General features: G+C 46.5%; 1 long non-coding RNA gene across 1 annotated transcript in view; it reads left to right on the top strand.

The window, feature by feature from the left end:
• The first annotated feature begins 4,573 nt into the window (after positions 1-4,573).
• The window catches only part of LOC126997741 (uncharacterized), a 63,509-nt gene continuing 55,219 nt past the window's right edge, over positions 4,574-12,863 (top strand). The window contains exon 1 of the long non-coding RNA XR_007752370.1: positions 4,574-4,731. This is a non-coding gene — a long non-coding RNA (uncharacterized LOC126997741). The remainder of the gene's footprint in view (positions 4,732-12,863) is intronic.

The following is a 12,863-nucleotide window of genomic DNA, read 5'->3' as shown; positions in this document are numbered from 1 at the left end:
GGTCGTCGGCAGGTCTCCGTGTGTGTGTTGGAAGAGCCTGGACACACGTGGGCCCTCTATGCCACGCCTTCGCCTCCCCCCTCGCACCAGGCTCACCCACTGCTCCCCTGCCAGGGTGTCTGCGGCGGCCACACACCTTCACCTTCGGCCCAGCGCGGCTCACCTGCTCGCCGGGACGCTCACGGCAGCTCATCAACGCACGTTTGTAATATAAATATCTCATGTCATATTCACGTATATAAATATTTTTTGTATATATATGTATACATGTTTGAGTGTAATGTTTCAATGTGCGAATATGTTCGTCACAATAATCATGCTTTTGTGTATATGTACATTCATAACTTCGTGAGAGACTCGTGGAAATCAGTATGTCCTTGCGTATACATGGTTTTATTTTGTAAATAAATTCAAAAAGTTCAACCAACCTAATAAGCATGGAGTCAGTACAATCGCATCTTCCCATCAGTGAAAGGCAGCGGTTCCGGGAATTCCAATTGTACAGTCGCACCTAAAATGTAAATATATTACACAAACACTGTCAGATACACGTCACGCAGCCCTCGCCGAGCCTGGCTGCAGGTGAATGTATGCGTTGTATATCGACAAGCCAGAAACAAAATCATCGACGAAATCAAGTTTGTTCCCTTTCTCATTCAGCTTTTACGGCAAGTGTGTATCGCCGCGGTTATTGTTCCGATTCTGAGAAAGGAATAAACCCAGCCCCCAGTGGACCTGTGTGAGGGTCGGTGGACAGGCTGCCCCACGAGGCGTGTACGACAGAGGGCTGGAAAGGAAGGTCTCGCCCCCTGCTCAGGTAGATTCCATTCCGAAACAGAGTAATAACACACACACACACACACACACACACACACACACACACACACACACATCACTGAGCTGAGTCAATCCTCTTTTCACAAACCTCGTTGCCAGCAATACGGAGGCTGCGCAGTGGACCACGTAGAACTTCGGTAGGTCTCATTGTAACGTTATATTTTCATATTGTACTCCTGGCTGGCTTCGTCAAATAAAGCTGAATTGTACAGGAATTTTCATTTTTTTGTGAATACCTCAACACAAAAAATATAGTTATTTCTCTTTTATTAAGTTGGTGTAGTGTACGACATTGTATTCCTATCTTCAGAACCAATGATGCTGTTGGGTTGTGTTTCTGTGAGGCAGCGTCATGGTTGTTCGAAAAGGCACGTGAGCATAAAATCGTGCTTTGGTTGTTGCTTCATTCATCCGGAGGTGTACGGGAGCCAAACACCACTCTTTCGGCCACCTCTTTTGATTCTTTTTGGGAGCAGCGAGCAGCGGGCTTTTTTTTAATTGTTTCCTTTTTCTGTGTGCCCTTGAGCTGTCTCCTTTGTTGTAAAAAAAAAGAAAAAAAAAGCTAACGAATGCATATGTGCAGAAAGCAAAATAGATACACAATTCAAAGAAGGTAATACACTCCGTCTTTTCATCCTTTATGAGCGGACGTGGACCAGTTTACTTACAGAACACCTGCTCGAGATAAGTCATCGCTCCTCCTCGAAGCCTTCATCACCCACAGCAGGACACTCCCGCGGTCGCCCATCGAGGTGCAGGGAAGGAAGAAACGAACTCCCCTGCACGTAAGTATAGGAGTGCCCGAAGCTGCTGAGGGTGAGAACTTGGCATTTTGGTGTGGAAGAATGAAAGTTACTCAGCTTAAAGGGAGGCTCACACACACACACACACACACACACACACACACACACACACACACACACACACACACAGAGAGAGAGAGAGAGAGACTCGTCTCATGCATGACAAAAAACTTTTCGTTACAAAGATTTCCTGTAATTTTTCCATCAGGTGTAGCAGCGGATTCTCTTTTACCAGTCCTTTTCCGAGACTCGACCGAATATTCTTATTTTCCTCCCGAGGCCCTGCCCGCGGCACACGGCCGGCTATCCTCCCGGGAATGTGTTCCAGTCTGGGACAAATTGCGTTTGTTTGCTTATATACGTTTATTTGAGAAGACGTTTCAAGCCTTTGCTTCCCTTTCCCGAGAGAGGCTTGTCTTCAGGCGTGTTCTTTTTTTAATATTAGTGTGTGTGTGTGTGTGTGTGTGTGTGTGTGTGTGTGTGTGTGTGCATTAATATCCTTGCCTTCACATAAATTAGTGTCTCCGAGTTTTCATATTAACTGAGTTTGTGTTCGCAAAAGTGGAAGCGTATAATGTTTTGTTATATAAAAAAGATTGTTTTGTGCACTCTCATTGCCTTGTCTTATTAGCTGACTTTGATTTACGGTCCTGAAACACGACGTTGACTTCATGTGGATGCGCTGATCAGTGGATATCTAAGTGTTCTTTTGGTTCCTTACAACTTATTATAAATGTGATTTGTAGTGTCGTGATCTGCGTCCCGAATAGTAGTTTCTTATGAGTGATCTTTAGTAAAGGTGTAGCCAACAGGTTGTCCGGAGACACCTTGGAACACGCCTACCCACTTACGCAACCTTCCTCTCGAAACTCCCAACGGAGCTTCAGTGGCTCTCCTTTGTAGATCAGCATTAGTGGCGCTAAACCTTCCAACTTATTGGGCCTCGCCGGCCTTCATGCAGCGGCCATTTATCAGAATTATTCGGTGGGGCCCCGGAAGGGAGGATCCCAAGTATCGAGCGATTGATAAGTGGGTATCGAGATCCTGCGGGGCGGGCCGGCCATTAAGATTCTTTCCTAGCAATAAATTTCCAGTCCACGGAAAATCTCGATACAGACGAGTCAGCCTACCGAGCCGCGCTGTTCCTTCTGATTTCCGGAAAGCTGGACTACAGGAGTTGATTCTTATTAATGAGGCTCACATTCCATCCGCATTCCGCTCACCATCCGCACAAAAAGTATTACGCGGACACCCAAGGGGTCTGCACACTGACAGGAACGCTCAACTCAAGTTTAGGGAACTATCCTTGCAAAAGATATCTTGAAGTCCGTGCCCGGGGCAAGAGCGTCCTTCTCCAGGGTATGTTTGTCCCTGCACTCCAAAGTGTATTTCGCAACCGTCTCGTGCCAGTCACGAGGGGTTCCATTATTTGTGTGTTGTTTCTTTATTTTTTTGCCATTAGCGTAATTTCCAAAGTTTCAATGTTCATACAAAGGTATTCAACAACTTTCCTCATTTATCATATTATGGTAATTCTTTATCATCCCCCTTCAATTATCCTGCGGCCAACATGTTCTCTTCATTTTCCGATTTCGTTTCCATTAGTTCTTCCCTCCACGTCAGTAATGGCTACCGCACCTCTGACGAAGAAAAATACCACTCACTCTCACCAATGACACAGGCGAGACACGAGACCACGCCGCAAAACACGAGCGTCCCTTACCTGCATCACAAGCGACAGCCAGTGTGCATATCCACAGGGCCCATGAGCGGGGCGAGGCGAGGCCATCCTTACTCTCGGTAACCTCGCATCGACACTCTTCCTCACCCTCCTCCTCTTCCTTTTCCTTTTATACCTTCTCATTTTCCTTCCTCCTCTACCTCCTCTTCATTCTCTTCCTCCTCGTTTTCTATCTCTTCCACCTTCTCGTTCTCGTTCTCCTCCTCTCCTCCTCCTGTTGTGTTCGCGGCACCTCTGAAAAGTGAAAGCTGCAACATTCGCTGATATCGATCCTGTGGCAAGAAGTCCGCGGAAAACGGAATTCTTTTGCCATTTCTTCGCCCCTGCGTCACGGTCAAGAATTTCGTATGAGCTTAACTTCGAGGCGAAACAATAAAACACAACTTCTTTGGGAGCTACTATGGGGGCATAACGCGAGCATTCCTTTGTGTGGTGAGGAAGTCCCGAGTCAGACCAGCCTCCGATTGCCCTTCTCTCTGTGAATGGACGACATGGTAAGAATACGAGAACAACAACGAACAACTACCACTCTTGTAACGGAAATCTGAATGAGAGAGAGAGAGAGAGAGAGAGAGAGATAGATGACATATTAGTCCATTTTTCTGTTCCTTGGCCTGCATCCTTTCCACCTTTCCTCGTCCTTCCGCGCCTCGCCTCTCCTCGCCTCCATGTAACTAATTAGCCTCCGCCACCTGCCGCCCCGACGAAAAAGTCATGAATGTAATAAAAAGATAATAATACTCCATTCGCGTATAATGAAAGAAGTGACATAATTAGAGTCTTCTACAGGTGCTGTGAAGTCAGTCTCTCTCTCTCTCTCTCTCTCTCTCTCTCTCTCTCTCTCTCTCTCTCTCTCTCTCTCTCTCTCTCTCTCTCTCTCTCTCTCTCTCTCTCTCTCTCATATATCATTAGCGTTATTATTTTTCCGCCAACGCTGCACACACACACGTCATGGCGTACATTTGACCATTGAGCAAGTTTTCTAAAAAGCAATACTAGGCTACAATAAAGTTTGGCAGCACTACATATACGTATAACTAATGACAATATCAGGTTGTACGAGACAAAACCAAAATTTCGAAGTGATTAGTCTTTTTATATGGGTACATCTATCAGAAAAAAAGTATCAAGAATAAATAGGCTGGTTCCAACAATACGACAGCTGACCGAGCCGCCTGCCGTTGGGGGCGTGGCGTCGCTGTGTCAGTGTTGCTCGTTTCACCGGTCCCTTGTTGCACTGTGTTCTCCGCATGCATACCTGTGTGTCCTGCAGGTTGGCGGCGTGACGCTCAGTGACCGCCGCACGTGACGCCGCAGTGGTCAACCGGGGCTGTCAGCTGATCATCGGAGGTAAGACTATCTGTGGTTGTCTGCTTGAACGGGTGCAGCGGGCGTTTTTTTAATTTTAGGAGTTTGCTCTGAGTGTAGGAGGCCGGAGTGCATGAGTCTGAGGGCCAGAGTGTAGCAGGGCAGTGTAGGAGTGAGGGCCAGAGTGTAGGACAAGGAGATCGCTGAGAAAAGTCACGTAAACTGTTTTTGTTTTGATTCATCGTTTGGCTCCATAACGGTTATTCCGTGTTTACAACCTCGGCAGCAGCACAACGCGCCTAAACCAACATCATCCAACGTTAACAAGCTAATCAAGATGGTAGAGTAAATATGATAATTAGAGGGTATTAGTAACTTCATATAAAGCAAAAAGCAAACAGAACAATTCAGTTATGTAGGCAACGGCTTTATTTTCAGTATGGCCGCCGGCTGCCATGACGCCACACCGTGAAACCCTTGTCCTGCAGCTTGTGCCTCGTGTTCCTCGTGTGTTGAGCGTGTCGTGGGTCCCAAGGTACACGTGACGCTGTTTAATCTCGCGCAATGATACAGCTGTGTTACTTGGCGGAAACAAGTACTTGGAAGGGTAATTATGGGTGCTCTGGCAGCTATGATCATACTGGCAGTGCGGTGATTGGGTTGTTAGCAGTTTAAGCACGATTGGAGGACACACACACACACACACACACACACACACACACACACACACACACACACACACATTTCCACTATTACCATTATCATACCCTTATTCTTTATACTACTGTTGCTGTTACTACTACTACTACTACTACTACTACTACTACTGAAACTGGAGATTAACTCTGCGCTCCCAAAATTCGATATTACGCCTCCATATTATAGTTAAGGGACGAAATACATGCCCCTCAACAATAATATGAAGGCGCAAGTACTTAAAAGTAAAGAAAAAAGCTTAATTCCCTTAACGATCTTGGGGAACCCGTTGGAAATCGGGTTTTTTTTGGATGGGGAAGCATATTTAAACGGTAAATCTTAGGAATAGCGGCTCTTAGCGGGTGCACGTTTAGGGTATGGTGTGGTAGTAATTACAACATTTCTAGCACGTACGACGGGGTTTTGACAAGCGGATAGGCGTGTTCATGTCACAAGGGGTGTATTTTTCCGCGCGGGTTCTTCCCTTTCCTCACCTCGGAGCTCGCAGCCTCATCGCCCATCGACTTGGAAGAAATCGTGAGGCCAGCGTGGAAAAATACACCCCTTGTGACATAAACACGCCTGTCCGCTTGTCAAAACCTCGTCGTACGTGCTAGAAATGTTGTAATTACCACCACACCGTGCCCTAATCACGCACCCGCTAGGAGCCGCTATTCCTAAGATTTACCATTTAAACTACTCCAACCGAACTTTACATAACCTAACTCCCCCACATGTATGATGCGCCGGTAAAACGAGAAGTACAACAGTATGTGAGCCCTTGGAAAGGTTATTATGCTCGTGGTGGCAATATTGGAGGCGCGTGGTGAATCTCCATATTTACGAGCTGATTTGTTAATTCATAAGATCGCAGACTATAATTATAAAACAACCCTTGCTTTGTCCTCCGCCGAAAAAAAGTATGAAGTCGACATATTATTCATATTCACCAAGCTTTTGAAGTAAGAAGTTTGAAGAACTTGGGAAATAATTTTCGTTTCCCAAAAATTATTCGATTTCGAAAAGACCAACGATTTTTTCTCCCTTCATTGTACGTTCCAAATATATTATTATAGCTAATGTTGAGTCTGGACCAGCGAGCTGTAATGATAATATAAGAAGGAGTTTATTAATTTCTCAATACATATAAACTTGATAATAGGATTAGTATAGCTCCGAGTCGTCGACAATGATAAAGTTTCTCCCTCCTTCTTGGTGTTCCCCTCCTGCTGATCTCTTTCAGGTGCTTAGCGGATTATTTACTTACAGCTTATTGTCCACGGAGGAAACTGTCCTTTATCCCCTCATCTTAGTCTCCTTGAGCCAACACTTTGGATAAGATCTTTACTCTCCTATGTCCTCCTCTTCTTCCTTGTGTGTGTGTGTGTGTGTGTGTGTGTGTGTGTGTGTGTGTGTGTGTCGAGACTATCCAGAAAGTTAATGTCTCACATATTATATTTTTTCCAATATTCTCGTCATATTTTTATTCATATCCCATATTTTACTTCCTCCTTCTCCCCCGCCTCATCGCCATCATCATCGCCATCATCATCATCATCCTCTTCCTCTTCCTCCGTGTCCCTGTCCTCCACCCTGTCTATTCCCGGCACACTTCTTGGCTTCTCTTAGTATCTTTTCCCATTTTTTTTTCTCTCGTCTATCTCCACGTGTCCTCCTCCCCCTCCGTCTCCCTCTCCACTTCCTCCTCCTCCGTCTCTTCCACTTCCTCCTCCTCCGTCTTCCTCTCCACTTCCTCCTCCTCCGTCTCCTCCACTTCCTCCTCCTCCGTCTCTCCACTTCCTCCTCCTCCGTCTCTCCACTTCCTCCTCCTCCGTCTCTCCACTTCCTCCTCCTCCGTCTCCTCCACTTCCTCCTCCTCCGTCTCCTCCACTTCCTCCTCCTCCGTCTCCTCCACTTCCTCCTACATCTCCTCCACGTCCTCCTCCGCCGTCTCCTCCACTTCCTCCTCCTCCGTCTCCTCCACTTCCTCCTCCTCCGTCTCTCCACTTCCTCCTCCTCCGTCTCTCCACTTCCTCCACTTCCTCCTCCTCCGTCTCCTCCTCCTCCGTCTCTCCACTTCCTCCACTTCCTCCTCCTCCGTCTCCTCCTCCTCCGTCTCTCCACTTCCTCCACTTCCTCCTCCTCCGTCTCCTCCTCCCTCTCTCCCCTCCACTTCCTCCTCCTCCGTTCCTCCTCCTCCGTCTCTCCACTTCCTCCACTTCCTCCTCCTCCGTCTCCTCCTCCTCCGTCTCTCCACTTCCCTCCTCCATCTCCTCCTCCTCCTCCTCCTCCATCTCCTTCATCCCCACTTCCTCCTCCTCTTCCTCCTCCTTCATCCCCACTTCCTCCTCCTCCATCTCCTTCATCCCCACTTCCTCCTCCTCCATCTCCTTCATCCCCACTTCCTCCTCCTCCATCTCCTTCATCCCCACTTCCTCCTCCTCCTCCTCCACTTCCTCCTCCTCCGTCTCTCCACTTGCTCCTCTTCCGTCTCCTCCACTTCCTCCTCCTCCGTCTCCTCCACTTCCTCCTCATCCGTCTCCTCCACTTCCTCCTCCTCCGTCTCTCCACTTCCTCCTCCTCCGTCTCCTCCACTTCCTCCTCCTCCGTGTCTCCACTTCCTCCTCCTCCGTCTCCTCCTCCTCCGTCTCCTCCACTTCCTCCTTAATCTTTTCCTCAAGTCATTAATGTGTCCCGGAGGTCCCTGGAGTGCATGACATATTGATTAAGGCGCAAGCAGGCAGCCTCGTCATGAGTCAACAGGTTTTCTGCTTCCTCCTCCTCCTTGCTTTCATATTTCTTCCCTGCCCTTCTCCTTCTCGTCCTTCGTCTCGTTTTCCTCAAGGTTGTCCTGAGTTATTCCTCCTTTTCTTCCTCGAATTATTATTTTTATTTTCATTATTGTTACTGTTATTTATCGTTGTTAGTCGTATTATTATTATTATTATTATTATTGTTATTATTATTATTATTATTATTATTATTATTATTATTATTATTATTATTATTATTATTATTATTATTATTATTATTATTGTATCGTCCTTGTAATCACCTTTGTCTTCCTCATCCTCTTTCTCCTTTCCTCATATTTTTCTTTTTTCTTTTCTTTTCTTTTCCTCCTTCAACAACAACTTTTCATTAACATTCACTCCCCCGCTTTGCTTCTTCTTCTTGTTATTGTTATTTATCTTCATGCTTCTGCTGCTGCTCTTCCTCCTCCTCCCCCCTCTCCCTTCCCCCTTTCTTCTCATCCTCTTTCTCGTCCTTGTCTTCGTCCACCCTCTTTGTGCCTCGCTTCATACTCGCGGTGAAATCCCGTGGAAGGCGAGCACCACCGGAGGAGGTAACCTCGTTATAAGCAAACAGGCCTTTTGTCACCTGCTGCTCCGGCTATGTTCCGGCTCATAAATTTTCCAGCTCATTTCTTCCCTCCGCGTATGTGTGTGGTGGTCGGGTGGAGGGGTAAGGGTGGGGGTTTGGAAGGTGTCATGAGCCGGGAAAGGGTGGTGGTTAATGCTGGCTACAGAAATTGAGGTGGTGGTGGTGGTGGTGGTGGTGGAATGGACAGTTCTTGGTCTAGCTCCTACTTGTGGCGTCTACCTCCATGGGCTCTAGTTTGCTTTTGTTACCTCTTGTCTTTGGTGTAGTTTCTTGTGGTGGTGTAGGGTTGTGTTGATGGTGGTGGTGGTGGTGGAGAGGACAGTTCTTGGTCTAACTCCTACTTGTGGCGTCTACCTCCATGGGCTCTTGTTTGCTTTTGTTGCCTAGTGTCTTCAGTGCATAGGTTCTTGTGGTGGTGTAGGGTTGTGGTGGTGGTGGTGGTGGTGATGGTGGTGGTGCAATGAACAGTTCTTGGTCTAGCTTCTACCTGTGACTTCGATCTCCTCTTGTTTTCCTTTGTTTCCTCATGTCTTCAGAGCAAAGGTTCTCGTATTTCTGTAGTGTTAGATGGTGGTGTGGCGTTGTTGTTGGTAATGGTGCGTTGGTGGTGTGAGCGTTGTTGTTAATGGTAGTGTTGATTGTGGTGGTGGTGGTGACAGATTCCTTTTACCAACACCCACACAAGGAAACTCTTAAGCAGGGCACTCCTCAGGGAACGGCGGCAGCGGTCGGCGCGGCTCCCACAACGAGGGGACGCAAATTGAAATAAATAAGTAAATAGCGCTTTGTTTGAACGCGACGCCGCCTTCAGTGGAGAGAGAGAGAGAGAGAGAGAGAGAGAGAGAGAGAGAGAGAAGAAGAAGAAAGGACGAACGAAAAAAAAGGAAAAGAACTAAGGAAAGAACAAACGAAAGAAAGAAAAAGTAGGAAGAAATAAGTAAATAAGAAATAAAGAACCAAAGAAAACGAAAGAACGAAGAAAGCGCTTAAGAAATATAAAAAAAGAATGAACTAGAAAAGAAAAAGGAAGAGTGAGTTTCTTGGTAAATATCTGTCAATTATTTTCTCATCATCCTCGCGTACCCCAAGAAAAAGTAGTAATAAAAAGCATCCACAGATAAAAAAAAAAAAAAACAGACTTAAGACTCGTATCCCGTGACCCCGCCGTGTAACACCTAACACCCAGCAGGAGCAAACAAAGAGCGGGAGTAACGCGGCTTTAGTGGTGTGAATTTAGCTCAGGTTCATCTGTAATACTTGACAGGTTAAGTGGACGTGGTGTGTGTGTGTGTGTGTGTGTGTGTGTGTGTGTGTGTGTAAATATAGCATCATCCCTCCCATTGTAAGGTGCGTACAGAACTCATAGGGAGCTTAGCACTCTCCTAAGATAAAAATAACAAGTCTGCTTCCAGCACTAATTTGTATGTTTTTTTATATACTATTTTCAGTCTTGCTACTATTCAGATTTTTCCTAATTAACCGCGCATTGTTATATTTCTTAGTTTTTTCATCACACACACACACACACACACACACACACACACACACACACACACACACACACACACACACACACACACACACACACACACACACACACACACTCCATCACAAACCATTCTTCATCATCGACCCTCGAGACAATGGTTGGCTCAGAACCTAATCCGCCTGAGACCAGGGAACAAAAATGTATACCAAACACGTCCACCCAGCCACCCAATCAGCGGGAAGGTGTATGTAGGCGTAGTACCTCATTTATACTTTTTTTCCCGTCCGTCCTCCACCTCCCTCTAGCTTACCGTGACTTTTTCTTTCTTCCTTCGAACAGTTCCTAACCCTCCCGGCTTTTCCCCTTTCCTACTAACCATAAACTCCTGTTGTTCTCTCTTTCTTTGTACTATTGCTTCCCCTTTCCGGCATTTCCCTTCCTTCTAACCGTGGCTTCCTTTCCTTTCCCTCTTGGAACTATTTCTTCCCATCCTGGCTTCCCCCTCTCCCTGCTAACCGTAACTTCCTATTCTCTCTTTCTTTGTACTATTTCTTCCCCTTTCCGGCATCTCCTCCCTTCAAACCATGGCTTCCTTTTCTTTCCCTTTTCGAACTATTTCTTCCCCTCCCGGCTTTTCCCCTCCCTGCTAACGGTGAGCTCTTTCTCTTTCTTCTTCCTACTTTTCTTCCCCTTCCGGCACTTCCCTTCCTACTGACCGTGGCTTCCTTTCCTTTCCCTCTTCGTACTGCTTCTTCCCCTCCCGGTTTTTCTCCCTCCTGCTAACGGTGACCTCCTTTTCTTTCTTCTTCCTATTTTCTATACCCCTCCCGGCTTCCCCTGTTTCATAAAGTACCTCATTTTAAAGCGTAAACTTCATTTCACGTACTCTAATCTCAGTACTCTCTCATCTCAGCACTCTCTCATCTCAGCACTCTCTCATCTCAGCACTCTCTCATCTCAGCACTCTCTCATCTCAGCACTCTCTCATCTCAGCACTCTCTTTCTCATATGCTCCCCTTTCTCACTACCTTTCCAGATGTTCACTTTATTCACTCTTCTTCGTTTCCTTTTCACGCTTCCAAGGTTCCTCTCGCTCCATTCTCTCCCTTATAATTTTCTTCTTGACATTCTCCACTTATCTGCGTCCGTCCACTTACGTTTCCTCGAGCGTCTTTCTCATTTATCTCTTGTTTCGTTCTTTTATCGTCTTTTCCCTTGACATGGTATCTGAATTTCCATCAACATGCTACCCCCTCTCCCTCTGCTGCATCCTTCCTCTCTCTTCCTCCTCCTCCTCTTCTTCTTTCTCCTCCTCATACATTCTCTCTTCGTGTCCCTTCAGCGTGTTTCCCTTCACATTCTTCCTCTATCAGTTTCTTACGCGTGAACTGACAACGCATACATTAAGAAAGGTGAATTGCAACCCGGACCGTGTGTGTGTGTGTGTGTGTGTGTGTGTGTGTGTGTGTGTGTGTGTGTGTGTGCGTGTGTGTGTGTTTGCAGTACGTGAGCTGATGAAGACTTAAGGCACTGTTGGGATGCTCGTAAGTTTTGTATGAAATAGTTTGTCTAGAGCAGCCACTCCCGTTGTCACGTCCTAGTCCTCCCCCCCTCACTCTCATCCCTCCCCCTTCCCTCCCTCACCCTCATCCCTCCCCCTTTCCTCCCTCCCCATCATCCCTCCCCCTCATCCCTCCCCCTTCCCTCCCTCCCCTTCATCCCTCCCCCTTCCCTCCCTCCCCTTCATCCCTCCCCTTCATCCCTCCCCCTCATCCCTCCCCCTTCCTTCCCTCCCCCTCATCCCTCCTGCTTCCCTCCTTCACCTTATCCTTCACCTCCCCAGCGGCCAGGCCAAAGGAAATCAAGGCAGCTGGGGGTTGGTGTTGAGGTTGATGTACTAGACAAGAGAACACAACATATGCGCATCACATACAAGAAAAGAAACAAAACATCAGCAGTAATATAAGTATAAACAACAAAACTACTGATACCACTACAATAACGATATAAATGCCATTAACAGCAGCACTATGTAGTACTAAAATCACGAACAGCAAAATACTACTTAAAAAAATGAATAACAACGTGATTAGAAGGATAAAGATTGTGAATTTATGATAGATTACTTCTCTCTCTCTCTCTCTCTCTCTCTCTCTCTCTCTCTCTCTCTCTCTCTCTCTCTCTCTCTCTCGTGGCTTAAGGTTGGCGTCTGTGTCTCAATGAGTGTGTCCGTGTTTCTTTGTTTTATCGCCGGTGTTTCCATATTTTTCTCCGCGTTTATGATTGTTTCTCTGTGATTAACGTGACAGTCGTACCCTGTTTTTCCCCTCCTACTTTACCGTCTCTTTGTCTTCGTCTTGCTTAATGTAATATTGCTGTGTATGCATTAGCTTCTCCTCCATCGAAGTCATGTAGCTGGTGATGCACGTTAGAGAACAACCGTCAGTGATAACCCAAGGTGAGGTTAAGCACCGAGTCCATTCTGAGCCGCGGCCTTTGCGCATTCGAACAAGCGTTATGAGCCATTGGAAGCCTTGTTCTCAGTTTGGTCGTGTTTTGATCATCTCGCTGCGCATAATAGTAATGTTATGCTATCATATTAAAG

Source organism: Eriocheir sinensis, chromosome 12 (genome assembly GCF_024679095.1).
Source record: "Eriocheir sinensis breed Jianghai 21 chromosome 12, ASM2467909v1, whole genome shotgun sequence".
NCBI classification, from domain to species: Eukaryota; Metazoa; Arthropoda; class Malacostraca; order Decapoda; family Varunidae; genus Eriocheir; species Eriocheir sinensis.
This window is presented reverse-complemented; position numbering and strand designations above follow the sequence as displayed.